The 10,237-nt window shown below is 45.0% G+C and overlaps 1 long non-coding RNA gene across 1 annotated transcript in view; it reads right to left on the reverse strand.

The window, feature by feature from the left end:
* LOC110594687 overlaps positions 1-7,857 on the reverse strand; it is a 22,611-nt gene extending 14,754 nt beyond the window's left edge. Inside the window, exon 1 of the long non-coding RNA XR_002481395.1 lies at positions 7,778-7,857. This is a non-coding gene — a long non-coding RNA (uncharacterized LOC110594687). The remainder of the gene's footprint in view (positions 1-7,777) is intronic.
* Between the last annotated feature and the right edge of the window lie 2,380 nt (positions 7,858-10,237).

Raw genomic sequence — 10,237 nt, forward strand, 5'->3', positions numbered from 1 at the left:
TTTTTTGAGTTAGAGTCTCACTCTGTCGCCCAGGCTGGAGTGCAGTGGCATGCTCACAGCCACCCCAGGGTCGACCTGCTGGGCTCAAGTAATCCTTCTGCCTCAGCCTTCCAAGTAGCTGGAACTACAGGCGCACACTACCATGCCTGGCTTATTTTTTGATTTAATGTAGAGACAAGGTCTCGCCAAGTCGCCCAAGCTGGTCTCGAATCCACGGGCTTAGGTAATCCACTCATTTGGCCTCCCAAAGTGCTGGGATTTCAGACTGAGCCACTGAGCCCAGCCCACAGCCTGATCTTAACCTAAACCATTAAGCCAAGTTGAATTCTCCTCCAACAAATATCCATATTTGTTTTAATATTTTTAAATGTTATTTCCCCCCAAATCTCTGGGTGTGACGTGATCCTGAAGGAAGAGGCACCACACTGGCCATATGGCTTGGCCCCCACACTGGCATGCTGTTGGGCACCCAGAACCAGAGAAGTGCAACTTGGCCAGAACTAGCCAGGCTGTGCCCACATTTCTGTGGCCAGGCATGAGGTAACAGACCTCTTTCTCTCCTAGACACGTAACACAGCCTTCATGTTCTTTTAAGCGCAAACTTCATTAACAACCAAGATATTACAAGTACCAGTTGTTTATGGCATCTTTAAAATGAAAAATTCATCTCTAAGCTAAATTACAGTATGTTAATTACAGAGCCTGGCTGATGGCAGACATACCAAGAGAAAAAGAGTGGGGGACAGGCTGAATTTATCAAATGGAAACAACAAAAGCACACATCAAACATTGCACGTTTGGGCCTCCCTCCAACAAAGAAGTGGGGGCTAGCCTGAAGGAGATGGGTAAACTCTAGCATCCATTCATTTATTCAGCAAACACTTGCTGAGTACCCAAGGTGGAGCTCAGACAGTAAGTGGAGCTCAACCATGCAGATTCATTCATTCACCAATTCATTCATTCAACCACTTACTTCCTGAGCACCCATCACAGGACACACACTGAATGACTACTGTGAATATACAGACTGATTAAGTGACTGGTGTGATTATTCACCAATTCCCCAAATACAAGGCAGCCTCCATGTGCTAGGTACTGTCCTGGCAATAGAAACAGAACAATGAAAACAAAGTTCCTGGTCTCAAGGAACTCACATTCTAATCAAGGGAGATACACAATAAACAAAGTATAAGGTATCAAGGAGCACAGTGCTGTGAAGAAACAACAGTGGTATGAAGGGGACATGCTATCATAGAGCAGCAGCCCTCAATCTTTTTTGCATCAGGGACCAGCTCTGTGGAAGACAATTTTTCCATGGACCTGGGGGGTAGGAGGTGGGATGGTTTCAAGATGATTCAAATGCATTACACTTATTGTGCACTTTATTTCTATTACTATTACATTGCAATATATAATGAAATATATAGCATCACCACCTCAGTCCCACCTCAGATCATCAGGCATTAGAGTCTCAAAAAACATGCAACCTAGATCTCTCACACATGCAGTTCACAATAGAGTTCGTGCACCTACGAGAATCTCATGCCTTCACTGATCTGACAGAAGGTGGAGCTCAGACAGTAATGCAAGCAATGGGGAATGGCTGTAAATACAGAGGAAGCTTCAATCACTTGTCCACTGCTCACCTCCTAACAGGCCACGGACTACTACTGGGTCCGTGGCCCAGGGGTTCGGGACCCCAGATGTAGAGGATGTCAAAGGGGCTGCCCCTCTAATTAGTTAGCATAGGTCTGAGGAGAACTGGGAGAAGAGAGCACCAGGGAGAGGCAAGAAGCCAAGGTCACCAAGCAAGAGCAGCACAGAAAGTTTCAGGAGCGGCTAGGTATTCAAGGGTGATAGAGCAGAGGGGACCAACAGCAGGCAAAGGGAAGAGTAGAAGGGCTGACAGCCAGTCCAGAGGACTCTTCACCCCCATCCTAAGTGTCTCCAAGCCTATCATTGTGCTTCACTGCAGGCCTCTGACTCCTGACAAAACTCACATATTCTGCACAAGTCAGGCAGCACACTAAGCTACTACCAAATATTTACAGAGCGGTGTGTCAGTGTTCTCCAGAGTCGATTTTGGGGTAGGAGAAGAAGAATGACTCCATTAGACAGTGAACTTGAGTTGCTGAAGTCACATTTGCCGCTAACAAAGTGATAAATATTTGATGTAATTTAAATGCCCTCTTTTTTGCTGAACCTTAAGCTGATTTAACAAACTGAGCAGTCAATTGGGATGGTTTGGGCAAAGGGCACAGAACAAGGTATTCAAGCACTGAAGACAAAGTCCTTAATCTTGCCACCGACCCATCTTCAAGCTCCACATTGGCCTCCAGGTCAGCAGCAGCAGTCAGACCACCTTTGGCCTCAGTCCACTCAGACCACCACAGGGCCTCTGCTAACAAAGAAAACCCAGATGCCTCAGTAAGTCTCCAAGTCACCATCAATTCTGCCTTCCTCTCACCACCCACCTGTTCCTGGCTAACAGCTTACCAGGGGCTGATGATTGTTCTGTGCTGACTCTAGAATCTGCATCCCATCCCACCCCAAATAAAATAAAATCTGCATAGACACTACACACACCCATGCCTGCATGCTCTCCCTGCCATTACAGAGTCCTCACCAATTCTCACCCAGATGCCTCCCTGCCTCCAGATCCTAATCCCTCAGTCTCCAGAAAGAATGATCTCACAGATACCAAAGTCTGATTTTAGTCCTCTAGCTAAAATCTTGCTGGTTATCACTGCCAACAACACATGGTGCAGATGTGACTTGGCTTTCAAGGCCCTCCCTGTGCAAAGCCCAACCCTGTCCCAACATCCCACCCATCATGTCCAGGCGTTGTCTGCACATAGTGGGAGAATGTGCTGCACACCTGTTACTCCATACCTCCCTGCCTGGTCTGCTGCATATGTGCTTGCTGAATGATATAAGTCTGTTTCTCTCTCACCAGTGCTGCACAAATTCAAAAGTCTGGGAGTTTCCTGGCCCCACCTCTCTGTCATTCCCTCTGTCAGACTGTTCTCCCTAATCATAAACATCCCTCAAACATACTGCCTCTTTCTCCATAGCCCTCATCTCCATTCATGATGGCTCTCCAACAGCCTCCTAAGCTGTATCGCTTTGCCTTCACCTACCGTCTTCTCAAGGCCTAAGAAATGCACACACTTCTAAACCCTTCTAAAATCACTGTCATGGAGGCAGGGAAAAGGGTGCATGCTTGCCATCTATCCACACATTTTCCCCTTACCAGTGGTCACAGCAGTGAAGTGAATGTGGAAGATAGACACAACTTCAGCAAAGGGTATGGATGAAGCATCTAAACCTCACACCTATTTTAAAGGTTAGTTATCAGAAACATTAAGCCAAACACATTCCTGGCAAAAATGAGCATCACTTCACAGTGCAGGGTACATACCAACCAGATCACGTTAACCACCTAAGAAGACAAGATAACAGTAATTGATGATGAAACACCTAGGTTCTTAGCAACTGAAAATAGTTACAAATCCAAGACATCACTGATGCTGTACTGTTAAAGTGTCATTTCCCAGACTGACAGGAGTGCCAACTGCCTGAATGTCTGCACTCAGCACACACCTGGTTCACCACTGCTGAGCGTGGTGAGGCTGCAGCTTCCCAAGGTAATACAAAAGAAGTCATCCAGAAACTCCAGCTTAACACCAGTCACATCTCACCAACTTAACAACACCTTTGTAATTACTGGTAGCTAGCCTACAGTCATACCTAAAACTCGGAAGTCTGTGGAATTTGGGGCCCCATGCCCATAAGAACTAATAAAAGGACTTGCATATCTGAATCAGAACATTGCTCTTTTAAAGTCTTAGGAGTACGGAATCCCTGTTCTAAAAGAAAAGTCTGATGTGGTAACTCCCTAGCATAAACGTCTACCATGGCTTTCCACTGCCTTTAGAATAAAATCCAAAACCCTTGCTTAGTCCCCAAGGAAGGTCTTGCATGAGCTGGCTCCTGCCCACCTTTGGGCACTCAACCCCCAGCCCCACCAAGGCTCCCCCTGCAGTGGCCACAGGAACTCCCATGTTTCTCTGGCATGCCAGGCCCTTGCTGCCCTCCTAGACCTTCACCAGTGCAGCTGTCTGAAATGTCCCATGCACCTCTCTCCTCCCAGCCATTCCCTGTTTGGCAAAGATGTGACAAACACTTGGACTTTGGGGCCCTCTCAAGACCCACCTCGAGGGACACACGCCCTACCACTCCCCAAGGTGAGTGAGGTCTCGTGCCACCAGGTATAAACTCTGCCGCAGTACTTGTCACACTGTGCTAGCATTACCTTGTCTGGTATTGCCATTGTAATCTTCGCTATAAATCATCGGGGATCCACCAGACCTGATGATGCCTTAGAACATCTCAAATTCAAGATCATAGAAAAGTTGTCTGAACTTGAGGGCGCAGTGCACCAAAATCCGGTTGGGACTTCAGTATTCCCATGAATTACCTTAAATGGAAGGTCTGGAGACAACAGGGAATGTCATAACTAAGATTAATTCAGGGGTGTGCTTGTGCTTGTATGTGTGGCTATACACACACACACACACACACACACGCACACACACACGTAAAGCTCAAGGTTAGGATAAGGAAAACAAACAGGCTTCTGGCTAGAAGAAATGTGTTTTAAAAAGGAAAGCTGTGCAATGACATTTAGCTTTGTTTCTTTTCTCCCTGCAGAATGTTGGTCTTTTCTTGTGCCAGCCTAGAACCAAATTTCATTCATGATTTCCTGAGCTAAAATGCCACTGCACATTTCCATGTCAAAATATTTGGGGGGAGGGTTGTCTGGGGAGTCACAGGGGTATTGCAATTTTAGCTGATTACTTGCTGGGTATTAACATATTGAGTTTTCAAATGAAATCATGGTCCACCTCTGCACTCTACGAGTGGATATTCTGGTGTTTGAAGGAACAAATCACTCCTTGTTTCATTTCCCAGAACACAACATCCATTCCAAGAACACCTTTGAGAGTCTGACAGTTGCTTTAATGTATCTAGAAAACCTAAATCATTGCAATCGCCTGAGGAAGTCAAGAGTGAAGGGGAAAGTATCTCACGTGCCAACAGTACTGTGCGTCTCCAGGCAGGCTTGGACCCAGACAGTACCATACGCTCCATGAGCCAGTCTGGGCTCATGAGCTTCCTCCAAAAGCAAGACACGGTCACTGACAGCTTTCAAGCAAGGAAGTGAAATGATATGACAAGAAGTTCTAAAGATCACCCTGGGTCCAAAGTGACAAGCACAGAGGAGGAGGGAAAGCAGGGCAGCCAGGTAAAGGCCTTGGCAGCTCCATTGGCAAAGGGTGGCACTGGCTTAGACTTAGAGGGTGACATGGGAGGGGCAGAGGATGAACACAAGGTCTACTTTAGATGCATTGTTAGGAATTGAGGATTTGAAGCCAGTTTCTTGAAAAAGTGAGTTAATAAGTACGCACCTTAAGTATATTTTTGCCATCTGAAAAAAAAAAAAGAAGACTCCTGAAGCCGGCCTCACTGGTGACCCCTGTTATCCTCCTCTCATTGTGCTCAGAGTAGACATTCGGGGTGGGCACAACCACACAAGGAGCTCACAGGACCAAACTCAGTCAGGACAAATGCAGACTGCTTCTATGAGAGTCCTCACTAATACAAATCTAGCTTTAGGGTCAAGAAAACAATAACCTCAACAGTAAAATGGCATTTGCATCATGCTACAACCAGAAGGCAAGTGTATAGCCTGATGTTTCCTTCTATTACAAAATCATAATAGGTTTGCTGATCTCTTGATATTGATGTTTTCAAGGATTCCCAGTAAAAGGGTGTTGGTATCTGATCTTGGATTCTGACACACCATGGGAAGGAACATTCTGTTTGGATTCCAGGTTAGAGTATACCATAGGAAAATGTTTATCTAAGGTAGTATCAGACACAAAAGAAGGTCTCTCAACAAAAAGATCACAGAGAATAGCCTATTTTAGGAAAACAATGATTCACTGAAGTCACATCCTGCTCTTAAGTTAATATGCCTCCTGCTAAACTAGAACTTGGTTTCTTATTCTGCTGGGTCTATTTTCCAATTTCCCCATCAAAGGACAAATCAAAATGTCACTTGACAATCTGTTTTCTAATTAAAAGTTGAGCTATTGTTTAAAAATCACAGTTAACTAAACAATTCCACAGGGTAATAAAGTACTGTGCTCTGTGCCTTGATGGATGGAACCATTTGCAATTATTCAAGGGGAGGGGAGAACATCATCAGATACAGCCAGATTGGCTGATCAAACCCCCATTAGTGAAAGACAATGCAGCACTAACGTAAACTAATTAGATTTAACTAAGCCCTAACAAAAATAAAATGTCCAAGACTGACTGACTGGAAAGATACCTGCCTTTTCAAGAAAGCTGCCTGAGTAGGGACATGGGGAAGAGAGGGAACCCCAGAGTCAGACTGAATTCCTCAATGGAAAGTCAAGACCCTCCTCCCTGAAAGGAACATGAGGGTGGATAAGAGACAGAATCCCTGGGTTTTGTGACACCAGCAGTTCACCATGGCTTCCAAAAGAGAGGACCAAGAAGGTACAGGGGAGGGAAAAACCAACCCCATTCATTGGACCTCTGAGCTTGTTTATTGACTGGGAAGATGAGAAGTTACCACTTGCCCCACGTGTTTCCCAGAACTGGTAGGAGAAGAAAATCTGCCTATGTGTGTAGAAGCACCCTGCAAAAGGGAAGGCACCCTACAAATGTGAGGGACAGCTGATGGTTACCATCAGGTAGAAAAGGTGGGGACATATTTTCCAAGAGACTGGTGATCAACACAACTGATAAAATTAATACAAAACTTGGGGTTCTTTAACAGCTAATAGTTCGAGAAAGGGAACCTGCTGACTCACTCATTTAAAGCAAAAAGGTTGGGACAGAGGGATGGGTTAAAATGCAACTGTCCACTAACTGAGGCAGCCTGGAGGATTGCAGAAGTGGAGGAGGTAGTCTGCCAAGCAGCAGACAGGGTGGGTCACAGAAAGACCAAAGTCCCACATGTGCAACGCCAGCCACAGAGGGTAGACGCAGGCTGGGGGGATTGATGCTCCCGTGGCCATATCAGCTTCTCTGCCTGTCACCCCCCCAACCCCATTTCCTAATTATTGCTCTTAACATGGCCCAAATTGCCCATGAAAAAGAACCAGATACAAAAGCTTTGCCTTTAGCTTAATTTCACCAATAGCCAAAAGACAAAGGACAACTGGAAAAGATTAGAAATTTCAAGTGAATGCTCAAAGAACAGAATCTATTTAAGAATAATTCCTAGTACAAGTCTATCAGGGAGGAGTGGTGGAGGTAAAAAGCAGATCCACACAGGAGCTGACTGTCCACTCAGCAGACGGTTATGGAGCACCTACGGTGTCCTGGGCACAACTGGGGAAAACCAAAACAAGCAACCATCATGAAACCTAAAGTACTAGAACAGGGCACCACAGACCTCCACTGTAGCAGGCTGTCAGAGGAAGGTACAACGACAATACAAACATGATAAGTAAGAAGGGAGAACACATTGTAGGGGTTCCACACCAGGGGAAACCACTACCAGCCAGGAGAAATCTGAAAGGAGAAAGGCAGCATTTGATAAAGATCTTGAGGGATGAACAGGAATGTGGCCAGGCAGGAGGAGGGGTAAAATATTATATACTCACTGGGCATACAAGGGGAATAACAGGACAGTAACCTCTCCCTAAATGGATTTCCCTTATACGAAAATGCTTACCTTTTCTTCAACTTCAAGAACTGCTTTTTCAGTAATTTCAGCAAATTGATTTCCAGTACAGATGACTTGAGTTATTCCTGTTAAGAAATTAGAGGATATCAACAGGGTGCCTGAACGAAGATTTTGTATACCTAACCCTTAACTGTGCCCACAACATCATAATAAAAAATATTGATTAAAATAAAAAATAAAATAAAATAAAATAAATTAGAGGAAAAGGTATAAGTGCTTAGGAGGGCTACCCCTCCACAGGTCCCATTTTTGGTACGTCCTCATCCAGGCTCCCCTCCCCCTACTGACTGTCTCAGGGATGGATACTTGTCACTGTTAGAAACACACACACACACACACACACACACACAGTATGCACAGAGGATCATGCAGCATCCCACAGGATCATGGGGCCTTCCTGTTCCCATTCCCTAGCAGGTGGCTAAGCTTTGCTCCCTGTATTCCTGAGGTTCCTACAACAAACGCTCTTCTAACTTAAGCTGGCATGACAGTATTTCTGTTCCCTGCAATCAAAAATCACTGATTTTAAAATGAGGGATCCAAGTTTGGGACTACAAAAAGAAACAAAAGTGGAAGTTAAAGGAAAAGAGGCTTCTGAACTAAAGCCTTGTGAAATATAAAGATGAAAGAAAGTGACTTGGGCCTCTGAACACTGTTAATAGTACCAGAGATGAAAAGAAGTTAGAGATGTGTGAGAGCCAGAAAGTAGCCAACAAATTTATTCCTAAAATTCTAGTAGTACTAAATATTAAGATGGCAGCCCAAATAATGGGGGACAAGGGGCTCTTAATTTGGGCATTAACCACAACAAAGCAAACAAATAAGAATTTCATTGCAAATACAAAGGTGAGAGACTCAGAAAAGTCTCTTGCCTTTATAGCAAGAAATACTTGAGTAATGGTACTATGCCTATCATTACCCAAATAAATAAGTGCAATAACTGAAAGATAAATCTTGGTTTACTATGCTGCTCTTTTTCTTTTGTGTGTGTGTTAAAGAATAAACATTTCTCATGGTTTGGTGGGTCGGTGATTAATGCTGAGCTCAGCTGGGTGATTTTTCTTCTAGTCTTGCCTGGTTTATATATGTGGCTAGAGAAATCTGGTGGTTCTACTGAGCTAGATGGTCTCAGATGACTTTGCTCACATGTTAGTGAATGGTACTGGAAGCTTCTGCTGCCTTTATCATCTCTTTTATGGAATATAAACCTTTTTTTTCTGAGAGTTTCAAAGACTTGCACTCAACCTCTATCCTTGCCACATTTTCCCTTTAGTTCTTAAGTTGGTCAATTATGAACTCACCTACTGTGGGTATTCAAGAGCCTAACCTCTTCTGGCCCCTTCTCCTAGGGAGCAATGATCTTGGTGAATTTCAGAGATTAAGGTACGTAAAAGGGAGGGAAGGGAGGCAGAACTGGAAGGAAAAAGGAGCCAGTTCTTCAAGAGGCCATGAATGCCAAGTTAAGGAGTTTAGGCTTCAGTGTTAATTAGCATAAACGTCAAGATGATTGTAGTCCAGTCCCTTTCTCTAAAAGATAATTAACATTCAGAAAATATAGAAAGTTAAAATCAGGCTCCAGAGGGAAAATATGACCCAAACCACAAAGACAAAGCAGTCGGCTGGAAATTAAGTTGACAGCAAGTTGTGACCCCTACCCCTGGAAGAGACCTTTGCCCGCTGCTGTTGACTCATTAGCTATAAGGCAAATGCTTTATGGTTTCCCCCAGGTTCTGGGCCCCACAGGCTCACCAGAGCATTAGCTTTCACTGAGCAGGGTACAGAACAGCTGAGGGACGCCAGCTGGCCCACAGATCAGGCCGGAGGGCAGCTCTCCCGCCTGCTCAACCTGAACCAGGCCCTGTCTACACACTCCCCACAGCAGAGGCACTAGCTGCTCTAGTCCCAGCCCTCCTCTTCTCTCAGGGCTTCTGTCTCCTTATCCATAAAACAAGGAAGAGAGACAAAGCCAGTGGTACTCAAGGACAACAGGTCTGCAAACCAGTGCCAACTCCGCTGCTGGGTCAACTAAGTAAGTACAGAAACTTAAAGTGCCTAGAGGCTTTTATGGCAATAAAACATTGCTACTCAAGCAAGTCCTTGATCAGTAGAACTATCCTAAACAGGGCACAGACTACGGACGAGTTTCCCGAGGCTGCCAAAACAAATTCTCACAGACTGGATGCTAAAACAACAGAAATTTACTATCTCACAGTTCTCGAGGTGAGGAGTCCGAAACAAAGGGAAGGCAATGTCACGTTCCCCTAGAACCTATTTCTTGCCCCTTTCTGTAACTGGTGGCTGTTGGCAGCTCTTGGCCTGTGGCCACATCATTCTAATCTCCACCTCCATCTTCACATTGCGTTCTCCTCTGGGTGTCATATCTCCCTATGCTTCTTTCTTACAAGAACACGTGAAGCTGGGCTTGGTGGATCAGCCTGTAATCCCACG

The sequence above is a fragment of the Carlito syrichta genome, unplaced genomic scaffold (assembly GCF_000164805.1).
Source record: "Carlito syrichta isolate Samal-C Ts95f unplaced genomic scaffold, Tarsius_syrichta-2.0.1 Scaffold124506, whole genome shotgun sequence".
NCBI lineage: Eukaryota > Metazoa > Chordata > Mammalia > Primates > Tarsiidae > Carlito > Carlito syrichta.